At 41.0% G+C, this 15,645-nt stretch overlaps 1 protein-coding gene and 1 long non-coding RNA gene across 6 annotated transcripts in view; both read right to left on the bottom strand.

Annotated features, from left to right (window-relative positions):
- The window catches only part of LOC146504470 (calsyntenin-2-like), a 325,046-nt gene that overhangs the window by 180,437 nt on the left and 128,964 nt on the right, over positions 1-15,645 (bottom strand). The gene's annotated exons all lie outside the window — the stretch shown is intronic.
- The window catches only part of LOC146504472 (uncharacterized), a 34,569-nt gene that overhangs the window by 16,804 nt on the left and 2,120 nt on the right, over positions 1-15,645 (bottom strand). For 3 of the 5 annotated variants that reach the window (XR_014868762.1, XR_014868763.1, XR_014868766.1), the window contains one exon: positions 1-15,645. This exon is cut by the window's left edge. This is a non-coding gene — a long non-coding RNA (uncharacterized LOC146504472). The other 2 variants (XR_014868764.1, XR_014868765.1) reach the window with 2 other exon arrangements.

Raw genomic sequence — 15,645 nt, 5'->3', positions numbered from 1 at the left:
CTTTGCTTTCTGCCCTTCAATAAAAGCCTGAGGTGTATATCTGTAATAGAGTGCCTAGACATTGTTAGTCTGCAATGTTGAAAGTGTTAGCAATGCTATGATCGACTCAGACCATCGTTTGTCTCAATTAGGGATAGGTACCGGTATCGGTTCTGTCATAAACGGTAGTAACCAGACCGAAAAGCAGCGCACATTTCGGTGCTTTATTTTGGTGCTTTTTTTTTTTCCTGAGATGTCATACGCTTTAGATTCTAGCCAATCACTTTACGTTTCTGAGGATAGTAGGCGGGTCCAGGTACGTACTTCTTTTAGAGCAGAGCTACAGATTAAAAATGCCCAAGGCGAAGCGGTCGAACATCTGGCTGTACTTCACAGCAAAATATGCAAACTCAGCAGCTGCAACAAGTGCTTTAAGGTGATACTGTGCAAAGGAGGTAACACCTCGAATCTGATGAAACACCTGGTGACGCATAGAGCTTTTTTTAAAAGCCGAGAAATGTGCCATATTTGATAGCTTGCTGCGAGACCTCACACCGTGCACATCTACTGCGGGTGTGGCGCCTGTTATCTGACCCGGAGTTTGCAACATCCCCCAAAAACCCGAAGAGGAGAGTCCTGGCCACTAGCTCTGCCAGTGTAGCAGAAATGATGACGGATGATGATGGCAGCAGCAGCCGTTCTTCTCTGAGTGAGTAGCTTGATGTTGTTTGTGTGGAATTTACGTTGAGTAGGCTAACCATGTTATTAAATTAATGCATATAAGGTGAACTAGCAAACATCATCATAGCTACATGCGGCTGTCTTCTTCTTTGATGGCAGATACTCCCTTCACCCTGGCCAAAAAGGCTAAAATGACCAAAGAAAAAGTGGAAAACAGTTAAACATGAGAGGTTTTTGGACAAAGTTTGTGTTTTTTCCATTGTTTAAGCACTGCTTCCAGCCAAGAATGATACCATATATCCCCCATAGCTGCAGAAAAGGCTAACATTGTTATCTTTTTACAAAAAAAACAGCTGAACATGAGAAGTTTTTGGACAAAGTTTGTGTTCTTCATTCTTTAAGCTCTGGTTTGAGCACCGTTTAAGCACCGGCACCGTTTCAAAACTACCGGTTTGGCACCGGTATCGGATAAAACCTAAATGATACCCATCCCTAGTCTCAATGCTCCTCCTTGCTACAATGGTTTAGTGAAATTTTGAACACTAGCAGATGCTTGATTTCAGAACTACTTTGGGTCCAACAGCTACAACAAAATGTCAGTGACATTCTTTAGTTTATAGCAATATGAATATGAAACCATTTGCAATATGAACTGGGAAAGAAGATTTAAAGGTACAATAAGCTGTTTTATGAGGTTATTTGATAGGAAAAAAGGGATACTGTACTCAAATATATTTGTCTTTCAACAAATTTATCAGTTTTAGAATTAATCCATTAAAAATACATAGATGCCAAATCGTGCATTATGTATACAGCTACGAACCAGGTGCATACATAGTACACCAAAGGTGGAGGACAAGAGCAACCATAGGCATTCGTGTGCTGTGGAGGCAAATTTTAATTCATACTTTGTCTCGGGGCTCTAGCACACAAAGACATATAAATACTTCTTATTCCAAATATTAAAACAATTACTTATCTTCAGCAGTTTAGACATGTTACCTTCCCGTCTATAGATGGCTGTTGGTTATTAGCTATTAGCTAACATGATGCCAGCTAACGTTAGGCTTGTTTGTCCTAAAAATCCCACTTTCCCTCTGATAAACAATTTGATTACATTCTCAAATTGTATGAGAGTATATTCACAAAGTCTTATATATTCATAGTTCACAAAGGCGGCCATACTTTTAATTCTACAGTAAATAGTTTGTTTTAGCTAGCAGAGCTAAATTTCATACTCAAGGCACTTTCTCGACTGCTCTAACTACCATCAGTCCAGCTGTCCAGATGCTGGCTCAGCTCCAGGCTGCCTGTCATAGGGTCAGCTCAGCAGAATGAGCGCTCACAGCCAGTAAAACACTGCTGATGGCTAAAACGCTCAACCATCCATCATCGAAAGTGCAAAAAAGTGCATCATGGAAAGTACTTATACCTCAGGGGATTTCACACACACATACACCGAGATGTGCACTTGGTCACATAGGAAGATGCAAAGGTACCTGCTTTGGAGCCATCGCTTAGTGAAAGGTATCGATTAGCTCACTGTAATTAACACATACTCTCAATAAATCAGCGCTGATGAATCGCTTATAGTGGTGGTGTTGGTGTAGCGTGTGTGTGTGTGTGTGTGCTCAGTGTGTGTTACAAGTTAATGGATCATTAAGGTGGAATGAGTGATAGTCAGACCTTTGCGTGAGCTGAAGTAAAAGTGCCCTGGTCCACAGCATAAAGTGCTGCCGTGGTAATAATACAGTTACTGAAGGAATCCGGTGTGAATTCGACTATAGCTGTAAAACTAAAAACAAGATCAAACTTCCTGTAGAACTCAGAGACACTTGAACAGTGCACAAAGCACTTTCTATATGGGAGCAATCATTTATTTAACTTATTTTTAATGACAGAGAAAAAGAAAGGTTATCTTGAAAAGACAAGGTTAGGCTCAAACTAATAATGACTTAATAGCATTTTAAATTTGTCAATCCAAGAAAACGATTACAGAAGATTCTCGCTGCGATTGCACAAGAGAGAAATTTTAAAGAGAGAATAATGGAGGCCATATGGCTTTTGTTTGCAAGTTCTGCCTTCGCTGCGTTCAGTCACTGAACTTGATTTGAAGGATGAAGCCTAAACAAAATGCTATTTGGCTGCCTGGGTGCTCAGCGGTGAACAAATCTGTGTGTCTCAATCCATTTTCCGACTGCCGTGTTCCCAGTTTCCAATTCTGCCTGTCACTGTAACCCCGCTCCAGCTTCCAGCTCTAAAAGGAGAGGGGGGGAAAAGAGCAGCGATGAAACTAAATCTTGACTAGACTGTTTCATTCTACCCAATCCAGCTTTATTTTAGTGCTCATGCAGGAATCCAATTACTGTCTTAATTTAATCGGCCACACTTTTATTAGCCAATTCATATATTTTCGGTCACAGCATCCTACCCTCACTATCTTCCCAGTTTTCTGCAAGAGATTAGAGACTCAACCAGTAAGAATGCACAAAGACCTTCTTTTTTTGTCCTTTTCCTTTTTTGGTGGCGAGTTGTAAAGGTCGAGTAGAAAATTGAGGTAGGGATAATATATGCCATCAATTTGCACTTCATTTTCACTTAGCCTGGCTGTTGTCTATCTTCATTGACAGTTTTAGATGCCGTTATATAGATGGAATATATCTTTGACAGACAGCACAGTGAGCATCGCTGTCACTGGTCTAGAGCGATATTAGCCAGGTTTCAGATTTTCATTTGTTTAATCACTTATTTATTTGATGAATATTGCAGAACTGGAGGTGATAAGGAAACTCTTAAAATTAGATGAGCACACAAGCATGGGGCAACCTTGGGAGGTTTGAGAAATTAAAGCTCTTGACACCATGAATGAATAATATGTTTATCAGAACACAGGTGATGGTATTATCTGGAAAAAAAAGAAAGAAGAAAGCTTTGAAATGTTTAGTTAAACGGTCTATTGCAGACTACAGATATGAGATCTTAAGTCTGGTTTGGTTGTAATCATAGAATGACCTTTACTTTTCACTGTATTATGTTTAATGGAGCATAAAGAGTCTCTTAATTATGATCTCTTTTTGTGCTAGTTTGAATTCACTAAGACTCTGAAATATGTTTCTTTGCGACTAACTACCTTTCATTTTCAAACCTAAATAAATCAGAATTTGGCTCATGTAGCAGGTCATTCAGAGTATAAATGCATTTAGGCAAGCATGCTGATCTGCTGTTCTTATATCTGTTCTTATAGCATTTCATTTCCTCCTCCCTCCCAGCGTTCACCTGTGGGAACCGGCTCCCCTGGAGATTTCATTATTGTATCTCTCCAATCCCTGCTGCACTAAGCTTGGTGTAATCTTCTGGGGAATGAAAACACAGGAGCCCAGACATCAACTACACCTTTAAACCAAGTGAAGTAAAGCAAATGAAAATGAATGAAACTAATTCTATAACTCAGTATCTACATGTGGCCTAGTCTAAGTTCCCCCAGAAAAACAATGATCATCGGTGAACACTTTATCGCAAGTAACCTTTGGCTTAAAAGTTAAATATGAGTGCAGCGATACCACAAAGACAACAAGAGAAGTCTGAGACGTCACACACGAGTCTCTCCAAGCAATGCAATATATTTTTTTGTAGGAATTTCTGGCTCCAGATCTACTTCTGGATGGACTTTACGAGTTAATTACTTCTAAGGTGGGCACCCTCTCGTAAATCATCTATTATATTTTAAGTCCTCTCTGCTAACAGAGAGAAACACATAAGGAGACAAAGAAAACAAGTCACTCAGCAGTATCTGCTCTCAAAACGACATGACACAGTTAAGACGGCAATGGGAGGGGCTGAGACTGAAGGCTAGCTGTACACATGTGAAAACGTGTAACTGAGCACCAATCATGAAAATCTTTCTCCTTTTGTTTGATGTTTTTTTTAAATAATATATCTGTGAAAAATCAAGAGGCAAAAAAAGAAGTTAAAAAAATCCCAATATCATGTCACATTAATCTCATAAATACAGAAATCCAGGCAAAAAAAAGAAACCCAAGCGGCGCAGACCTCAAGCTGGAATGAATAGCAGAGCCTCTCTGTTGATTTACAGGGAACACATGCTGCTGTTGTCAGTGCAGTGACAATAGGATCCTCCAGACAGAATCCAGAGGGGCTTTTGTTGATTGCTGCATTTTGCTGGAGCTTTCTCAAGACTAAATGAGCTCTAGGATGAGTGCAGCTGGCAGAGTGCCCCACCGGAACAGCCTCATCTTTTAACACTCTGATTGATCACATTACAGTTAATTAAATATTGGCAAATTGTTCCCATCCAAGGTTGGGCCATTAAAGTTTACACTCCAGCCACATTTATCACTTTCCATGTCTCTTTTATTCCTACAGCTTGTCGCCTTTCCTGTGTGTCAAGTGGATGATGATAAACGCCCAAACCCTTCATTTCACTTCAACATTTTAGCTCCTTATTATTGTTTTTTTCTTTTTTTTGCTGCAGCTTCTTACGCTTCCCACCGGCTTGTCATTGCAATGAGGTTTGACAGCTCCAATGAAGGTGTGTACTACAGTAGGTCTTTCCCATATTCCGCGCACTGTATGTAAGCATCAGTATCACAAAAAGGATCAGACAAGGGGAAAATGACAGGGAAGAGCTCGGAGCATGAAAACGACACGACCGGGCAACAGCACAAGTAAAGCACAATCGTTCAGCTGTCAACTAAGCAGCTACCCTAATAGACTACAATAATGCTGATGGGCAGGGTTATGTTGCAAGGCTGACACACACGTGGTGTTAAGATGGCTCTCATCCTCACTGACAGCAATGCACACAGCAGCTTTTAAACTTTGAGTCGTTCTCTTTTCGGTAATCCCCGTAGGGCTCACGCAGTGGAAGAGATGGAGTTACCAGACAGAGATGGACACAAATTGTTGTCCACTTGGGTATGGCTGGGAAGTGATTCATTACTCATGTGTTTACAGGCCTAGAGGGAAGTGAAGACAGGGTATCACCTCTGATGAGCCACTAGACGCTCCTTTAAAATGAGCTTTTCTTTTTCTTTTTTTTTTATTTGGGGATAGCTGAGGGGTAGAGGAGGATTGCACCTGTAAAGCCCAAGTATGTGATTAAATGCACAAGATAAAATGCTCAGGCACTTGATGATTACTTTTCAAGAGGTGGCCTCCCCTGTAAATGAGTCCGCTAAAGGCTGCAGCATGGATTCGCACGGTGACACGGAGAAGTAACTTAAGCAGAAATTTTAAAGCTTCAGCCTTTATACTTGCATGCAATAAACTGTATACAAATGTGGTCAGAAGTCTGCATACATTCGTCATCAGAGGTGGGAAGTAATGAACTATAAATACTTTGTTACTGTACTTTACTTGAGTACTCATTACTCCTTACATTTTTAAACAAATATCTGTACTTTGTACTGCTTACATTTTTAAAATAGGTTCGTTACTTTTAGCTTAAATTTATTATCTACAGCGTTTATACTTAGGAAATTACGGAACCCCGCAAGGGACATGGGAGAAAAAAAAATTAAGACGGACTTTTGCGAGATCTTGCAAAACAAACTCGGGATCTCGCAAAAGTTTTGCGAGATCTCACAAAAAAACCTTTTAGCCGCATTCTTCGGAGGCCGCCAGCTCAAAGCCGACCAGGAGGTTGAGGCACGATATTCCTCCCGGCTGTAGTAGGTCTCGACCTCCCGTTAGCTTCGACATGGTGGGTGTCAGATCTCCGAAAACGTTGCAGCACTTTTGCAAATATGTGATGTCTTGTAAACCGAGCACATATTTGACGTTTACACAGCTACATTCACGCAAAACATTCAGCTACATTCACGCAAAACTAACTCGGGATCTCGCAAAAGTTTTGCGAGATCTCGCAAAAGTTCATCGTAATTTTTTTTTCTCCCATGTCCTTTGCGGAGCTCCGTGGGAAATAAAGGAGTGCAGGTGACCGTAAGGTGTGTTTGCGATACTTCAGCATCTAGCTGAAGTATCTCTTCCCATTGTGTCCAGCTCTACAGAAGAGGAGGAAGAATGAAGGGAATGACGTTTATTTAAGCGGCGGGTAATTTCAAATTCAATGTTTCTATTAGACAAACATCACAAACTGTTTATGTGTACTTTGTTGAACAGTGTGTTGCTGCTGAATTTCACAGGGAGAAATGCATAGCCAGTAAGCACTAAGGGTGAGAAGTGTAGAGCATGCAACACTCAACTGTTCAACAGTTCATCTGTCAAAATTATACAACTAGAAGAGTAAATGTAAGTGCAAAGAGGTCTGTGATTTGAGACACAGTATGAGTCTAGTAGAGTCTTGTTAGTGGAAAATGTCTTGCAGGGAGGATGTGGCCAACACCTTCCTGCAAGACATTTGCCATCATAGACGAGATGCAACACAGTCCAATATAAAAGGCGCACAGCCAATTTATTTCAGATTTTATTTTTTAATTTATTTAGGGTTTTTTTTTTTTTGGTTTGGTTTGATTTTAATTGCTCGTCTAGACATTCTGCTGTTTCTGCTCAATTTAAAGAGTTCATTAGGCTTAGAATGAAAGAAAGTGCCACAATGTATCATCAACCACATTTAGAGGCTAAAACCTGTTCCAGAGTGCCTCATGTGAAGTGCAAAAAGCCTGCCGTCGTAGACGAGATGCAATGAATAGTACAAATGAGCATACTGGTGCGTACTTTCTGACTTCCTCACCCCAAAGCCATTCATGGTGTGACACTCTGGTGTACACATGAAAAGTCAAAGAGACAGAATAAAAGAAGTAAGCTTTAGTAAGCCTCTTTTCTCTCTTCACTTTCCTCTCACCCCAACCAGTCGAGGCAGATGGCCCTGCTTCCAAAGCCTGCTTCTGTGTCTTTCTGTTAAAAAGGAAGATTTTTTTCACTTCCCATTGTGTCCAAATGCCTGCTCTGGGAGTCGCTGGCTTTCTCTCGGTAATGTAAAGTGCCCCGAGAATAACTGTTGTTGTGAATTAGTGCCACATAAATAAAGTGGCACAGAAAGCCATGGTAGTTTCACATTTAAGTACAACTGGTCAATTGCTGCAATGAGATGGACGGGCTTGTCGGACAGTCACTTCTGGAAAGTGACAGAAATTGTTGGATTTAGTCTGCGCCTGTGTTCAAATGTCAGAAAATGTGGCAGAGGGGGTTAAGGTAGACTGCATGTGTGTGTGTGTGTGTGTGTGTGTGTGTGTGTGTGAACCCTTTAAATTGTAGAGAGTCTACTATGAGCTGAGCCATAGTCGTCTTATCCAAATAAGCTTGCTATTTCTCTGAAATCCTTCACACTCAAATGTTGGAAGATGATCCTTCACATTCTCTGAAGTCTACCCAAGTCTACAGATGGGAATCCAAACACAGACAGGATGCATGCCAATGGGCTTACAGTAAGCAAACTGTCAGAATGCACATGCTGGCAGTCCCTCTTCACAGTTCTTGTTGAGGACAGCCTACCTGAAAGAGTCCCATCCATTTCAGACATACTTGATGTGTGTAGGACTTTCCTCAGTGTCACTGATGATAATTCAGTAACCTATAGATGAAATGTCAGCATGTTTCCGAACTGAGCGCTGCTGCCTCTTGCAATGTACTAACCTGTCTCCTCAGCTGCTCATCCAGTATGTCTACTACACATGTATCGATTACACTCAGTAAATGGGACATGGCTTTAGACAGCTGGCATTTGGCCTTCCTTGAACTGCTTCTTTCCCCCACAACTCTACTCCATCTTTTTAAGTGAGTGCTTCTCTTCATATGTTAATGCACATTGTTCTGGCAACAATTCAGAGACAGCTTTCAATAAAGCTAAAGAAGGTCTACATCATCCCAGTGTCAGGTCAGTATTCTCACTGTTGAAGCCTTTTAGCTGAAGCTTGTCAGGATACCACTGTGTGATCTGAAGACTTGACCTGACTGTAATTACATTAGTGGAGGGTGTAGTTTTAGAGTGACAGTCAAGAGTGATGACGAGGTTAATAATGTTTTATGTCCCTACACTGATCCCACAGTTGGCTGCATGCCACTTCAATGTGTTGCTTACCAGAAGAGAAACAATAGACTAATCTGTTTTTCTTAATGAGAGTATAGTTATATATATAAAGCAAAAAACAACAACAAACCCAAACAAGACACCTATAAGAATATTGCATTTTATATTCTGCACATCACAGGCTCCCAGCTGACAGTAGGAAAATAATAGCATTAGCTTTGTCTTCATAACTGTGCTCTTTGATTTTGAGGTACTGACACTCTTACCTGATACTTACCGGTACTTCAGAAGCATCTTCAATAAGTCTCATTTGTACCTGCGCCAGAAATAGCTTAGTGCCACTTTGCTACATAAATTAGTAACTACATGGCATCATTATAAGAGCAAAATGGATCCTTAGAATATAACTACTGTCAACCAGTGGTGTCAATACTGACGGTATAAGCTAAGGCAAAGTTTGGCTACAAGTTGCAGATGCTTGATTAAGTTGAGATCTGGATAATTTGGAGGACAGGTCAACACCTCACACCTCAAACTATTCTTGAACCATCTTACTTTGTGGCATGGTGCATTACCTTGCTGAAAGAGGCCACAGCCATCAGGATGTATTGTTTCCATGTAAGGGTGTGCATGACCTGTGACCATGTTCAGGTAGGTGGTACAATCAAAGTAACATAAAAAGGAATGGCAAGACCCAAGATTTCTCAGCTTCCTAATATATCCCACCCACTAATAGGTGCCATGATGGACAGATAATCAGTGCTGTTCACTTCACCTGTCACTGTTATGCCTGATCGCTGTGTATACTACAGTACTTCCTGTTCTTGTTGGCACTCTCAAAGTCTCTGCTGGGTAGTTTCAAAATCTAATCACTTAATTATGTTTACTCAAATTCTGTGCTTCAGTAAATTATGTTGGATTCTTTCAAAGATATGTCTTTATTAAAATAAATAGCTATTAATTAGGGATGCAACGATACCAATTTTTTCAAACTGATACGATACCGATCCTTGGATCTGAGTACTTGCCGATACCGAGTACAAAAACCGATACGTCTACCACACACACACACACACACACACAGAAAAATGCAATGAATTGGAAGACAGATTTTATTTTATTCTCTGTCAATAAAAATATTAATAAAAATGACAACAAAAAATTAAATTTCAAGTGAAAAATAAACACTTCTCTTAAATTATCGCAGTGTCCACATTGTAAACAAACAAACAAAATAACTAAAGTATTTCGGAGTCTCCAGCTTTCAGACATAACATTAATGAACCTATTGCAGAGTAAGTCTGCCGGAGGTTTCTTCCTGTTAAAAGGGAGTTTTTCCTTCCCACTGTCGCCAAAGTGCTTGCTCATAGGGGGTCATATGATTGTTGGGCTTTTCTCTGTATCTATGAAGCGCCTTGAGGCGACATTTGTTGTGATTTGGCGCTATATAAATAAAATTGAATTGAATTGAATTGAGTATCCACATTGTAATAAAAAAATAAAATAACTGAGCTCTTTGGGTCTCTTTTCCGCTTTCAGATTGAAAAATAAACACTTCTGTTCAGAATAAAATAAACACTTTTGTTAAATTATTGCACAATGTCCATATTATATCCAAACAAAATAACAGTGACCTATGTGGCACTGTCTACAGCTTTCAGATTCACATAACATTAATGAACCACCTATTGCAGAGTGTCCACATTTTAATCAAACAAAAAACTTCAGTCAGCAAGCAATGGTGTGACCTCCGAACTAAACTGTTTTTGGGAAAGTGAGAGGCAGGTTCATCTCTGCATGATCAGCTGTGAGCCTGTTTCTGCTTTCATTCACAATGTGTGACACTGAGCTGAACAGCCTTTCAGTATCTACACTCGTGCATGGTGCTGAAAGGTATCTGCCCGCCACTCTAGCCAGGTTTGGGAACTGCACTTTATTAACCATCCAGTATTGTAGAGGTTTGTCTTCTCGTAGAATTGCGGCCTCTCCAAGATATGTCTCTAACCTACCACAGCTCTGCCCACCGATGCTGATGCCTGCTCATCTGCAATTTATTCAAACATGCTGTCCAGACTAGTTGTGGGCTGGTCACTGCGGGCTTTTCTTGAAGGCTGTTCATTCAGGTCATGATCCTCCTCTCCAGGCAACCTTAGCAGCTCGAGTTTTAGCGTCTCCTTGGCATTTGCAGCAGTTGTGGTGCCGGAGAAAAAACGATTTTTATATCTAAAACAGAGAAAGAAAACAATTGTGTTGCTTACCATTTTTTTTTGCAGTAACACAGTTACATACACAGTCATATTCACATACAGTCAAACAGTTACACACACAGGCACAACACTCACCTGGGATCGAGTAGCGTGGCGATGCTATAGAGTGGGTTTTCCTCCACGTCAGTGAACCGCGTCCTGACAGCTGCAGCCAAGGTTCCCTTCATTGCTTTGATCCCATAGTCCTCGTCAGTCTCCCTTGTTAGAAATCTGTGGAGCATAGTGACGGCTGGAATGACGTCTGCAGCCATAGCATCTGAAGAGCTGACTTTTTGAGTTAACTCCTCGAATGGACCCAGAACAGATATCACCTTCTCCAGCAGTGTCCACTGGTGAGCCGTGAGCGTATCAGGGAGTCCATATTCAGACACAAATATTCCCAGAGCCCGTTTCTGCTCGATCAATGACTGTATCATAGAAAGGGTGCTGTTCCAGTGGGTCTGAACGTCTTGCTGGAGCCGCTTCGCGGGCTGGTTGATCTGTAATTGATCAACCAGCCCGCAACCAGCTCCAGACGGGAGCTAGCCAGAGCAGAATGTTTAAAATGTCCGACTATTTTGCGGCCAACTGCCACCGCATCAGCAACACTCTTCTGTGACAGAAGGCCCTCATGAACAACCAGTTGGAGAGTGTGAGCAGTACAAGGCAGGCTGGGCAGCTCAGCATCACTCATGGCCTTTATCATATTTCTTGCATTGTCCCGGAGAACTACGCGGATGGATGTCTTTGGTATATCCCAGGTTTGAAGCATGCTATCGAAAGCAGTTGTGATGGTTTGGCTGGTGTGCGAGCCCCTGAACGACTTTGCATGTAGTGTTACTTGATGACGAACAAACTTCGCATCAATCCACTGCGCCGTTAAACTGAGGAGCGACATCGGGGACACACTGCTTGTCCAAATGTCGGTAGTGAAACTTAAGGCTGAAACCTCCTGCAAGAGGTTATGCATGTGTTTTTTTACCTCTTCAAAAAGTTTTGGCAGGATTACGTCCGTGATGTATGGGCGGCTGGGAATCTCATATCGTGGCTCGAGTATGCTGAGAAGACGGCAAAATCCTACGTTTTCCACGACCGACAGTGGCTGGTCATCCAGAGCGATAAAATGAGTCAGAGCCTCTGTTATTTTAACTGCTTGTGGATTTTCTCTTGACATTTTTCGTCGCTTTTCCAAAACCTGAGTTAAAGTGGGCTGTTCTGGTCTTGCGTTAGCCTTAGCAAACTTGGTGTACTCCAGAGCATGATGTGTCCTCAGGTGTTTTATTAAATTGCTTGTATTGAACGATGTACTCTCCTTCCCTCCCCTGGACACCTTACCGGTACACAGTTTGCACTCGGCCTTGCTTCTGTCATCTTCACAAATTTTGAAGTAAGTCCACACTGTTGACATTTTGTTTAGCGTAGCTACAGGAGCCGCCAGTCTCACTCGCCTAACCCCCTAGCGACATGTCCCCCTAGCGGCCAATCTAAAAAATCACAACAGAAAGTACAGGCCACCCTCTGATTCATGAAGCAAGTTGGTATCGATTCATGGTATCGGTCAAACTTTTGCGAGTATGAGTACACGCACATTTTATCGTATCGGCCCCGATACCCCCCATATGGAAAAGAAATAGTAAAAACATATATGATTTACTCATGAAAGTGGCCACTTTCATGAGTAAATTATATATAAATCATATAAGGCTTACATGATTTACTCATGAAAGTGGCCACTTTCTCATTACTTTCATATATATTTTTAGTAAGTATCCAAAAGTTTCATTATATCATTTTTCAAGGGATCTTATATGTGTTTTCACTCTTGTATACTTTTCATACAAGTTTCACACAAGACAGATACAAACTTTATAAGATTTATATATCTTTTCCATATGGGCCGATACCAGCATCGGTATCGCTGCATCCCTACTATTAATTATTTTACCAGTGAAATATGGTTAGATATTACAGAATAAGTATATGTGTGTGCGTTTTTTGTTTTTTATGCAGTACTGTTTTATTGTTGATTAATCCATTCCTGCCAACCTTTGCTTTACATCCTTCTTTATCCCTCCTTTACATCCTGTTACATCACTTGAACAAATGTTGTTTTTGGATACTTGCTGGTGCTGAACATTGCCACTGGAGAAAAAAAATGTGAGGTGCATAGCATAAAGATAGCAACATTTTCTGAGGATTATGGGCTGCAGCTATTTAAAAATATAAATGAAACCATATATATATACACAAAAAATACATGAGTAGATGCAGAAATAAAACTTTCTTAGGGTTCTGGAACCTTCATCACTCTGACTAAAAATACACTATAAACTGAAATCCCTTTGGAGTTGTGTTAGGAAGGGCATCAAGTGTTAAAATCTGCATATTTGCAAATCAAACCACTGTAGCACCTCCCCCTGTAAACAAAGAAGCAGCCAAAAGTAGCTTGTTTCATGTTGAAACATTTTACCTATTTATTACCATAAATAGGCTGACAGAATTATGGGCATTTGATGAGGTGGAAAATGGCTAGCATCAGTCGCCCCTGAAGGGAAGTGCTATGTGGTCCCTTCACCTTGCACTCTACTTCACCTTTGACGCTGCAAACTTTAGCAGCCCATGAGTCATTGTGGATATAAATAACCTATAGAGTGGAGGCGACTATGGTTGCCCCTGCATGCACAGCGAAGGTGTCTCAAGCATTTCATGGAAGCGTTTCCTCTCTAAATTTATCCGCGTGATGTATAGCACATTATCATAATGCCGCCAAAATGGCAATGACAGCTCTAACACAGTCAAGTGCGAGGCAGGTAGAGTTATTGAAATGTGACTCCAACTCTGCACCTTGATTCTGATCCACGCGTGAAACAAATAGAAAAATAGCACACACACAAAAGCAAAGAGACGTGCTCAGACTGATGCGAACACAAAGAGAAACAGACAGAGGAAAAGATAAACAAAACTGTCTTATGCGGTCTGTGCGTACAGCCTGCAGTCATTCCTTGTAAGGCCTTGCCTCTCTTGTCTTGTACCTGACAGTTACCTTTACTTGTGCTGTATCTCCTGTTGGCTGTACCTCCATGACATAAGACCATAACGATACACATGCCCCAGGCAAAGATGGGGAAAGACTGAGTTGGAAAAAATCTTCAGGTTGTTTTTTTTGTAAACTGTTTGAGATACTTTTATTCTTAGTAATGGAGCATTTTATAACTACAGCCTGTACCCACATAGTTTATCCATTTATCAAGAGGATAAAATTTTAAGATCTGCTAATCAGCAAACTCGTTCAATAAGCTGAAAGCATAAGCAGAGGGACTGGTGGAAGAAGGTAAAAAAAGGAGGGGGGATTGAGGAGGGAGGAGAGACAGGAAGGTTGTAAAGAGAGAGAAGGGACCTCAAAGAAGCAGGAGGTGAAAGCATAAGAGGAGAATGATAGGATGAGGCAAAAAAAAAAAAGCAGTGGGAATAAGTATAGGGAATATGTACAATAATACCACATGTTTCTAACTGAAAGCAGCTCCCCCCCTCCGCTTACTCCTCCATGGTCTACGAGTGCAGATCACCACTATCTCCTCCTGAGTTGCACCTCCATTTTATGCTCCAGCGGATGACAATAATTTAAGCCCCCTGATATGCAAATGTCCTTAATTGGACTGTCACAAGTTCCCAGGCATCGTCAACTTTACAAAATGACTGAGGCTGGGAGCAGATTGGATTTTGGTGGCCAATCTTGTACACTTAATTTTCAGTAATTTTGCGAGCGTTTCACTGCAGGGTCCTGCGACATGCCACTTACAAGAATATCTATGCTAACTAAAAGAGGTAAAAAAAGAAAAGAAAAAGAAAGTGAGAGAGAAGAAAAACTAGGCTCTCTGTCTTGTCATTTTCTTTCCCTCCCTCATCCAGAGCTCTCCTTTTCTTTCCATACCCAATTACTCCGATCTCAACCAGACCCTTCAATAGTAATTCGACTCATCTTGTTTGTACCTTTTAAAACCCTCTATGATTACGGGGTTGGAGCCAGCAATGTTCCTCCCCCCCGAGGCTCTTTTTGTTCCCATTCTGTCAGATAACTGTATTTTGTTCCAAACTCTAAAACTCAGCCTTGTTTAGAAGAACACGGGTTTTTTTTCTGCCTGGCACAAATCCAATGATTTTGTTTATAGGTATTGGGAGCGGCGTGCGCATAAAAGTTTCCAAAGTCAGACACCGCATGAACACATTGTGATACGGGGTTAATACAACACATGAATATTGTAACCAACTTTAAGGTATAAAGGTGAATTACAGCGCAATAATTACTTGGGCTCGTAATAAGACCCTGGCCAGAATCAGAAGACACCAAATTCACATGGAGCCAAAGTATTGAGCAGCAATAATGACCTGGACACAATGTTAACTTTTGAGTAGCCACTCTTGTATTGTTACAAGGTATAACAGATATTTGTCCAATTTGTACAGATAAAGTAAAAAAATAAAATAAAATAAAATAAATAGTGTGCACACTCAAACAAAATAAAAGTACTCGTTGGGGCCCTTTAAGAATTTAGAGTTAAGCTGGCGATGGCCAACTTCAAAGGTCCTTGTGAGTGTAATTGGAATGTATGAGTGTGTGGAGTGTATCTTCTTTTGGGGTAGATCGTCCTCAAAGTGGTTGGCTCGCCATCTATCACAACCGGAATATCGTCCTGGTCCTTGGACTTTTCTGTCCTCTCCAAAAAACCTGAC

The sequence above is a fragment of the Neolamprologus multifasciatus genome, chromosome 14 (genome assembly GCF_963576455.1).
Source record: "Neolamprologus multifasciatus chromosome 14, fNeoMul1.2, whole genome shotgun sequence".
In the NCBI taxonomy this organism is placed as follows: domain Eukaryota; kingdom Metazoa; phylum Chordata; class Actinopteri; order Cichliformes; family Cichlidae; genus Neolamprologus; species Neolamprologus multifasciatus.
Note: the sequence above shows the minus strand (reverse complement) of the source record. Positions and strands in the feature narration are given on the sequence as shown.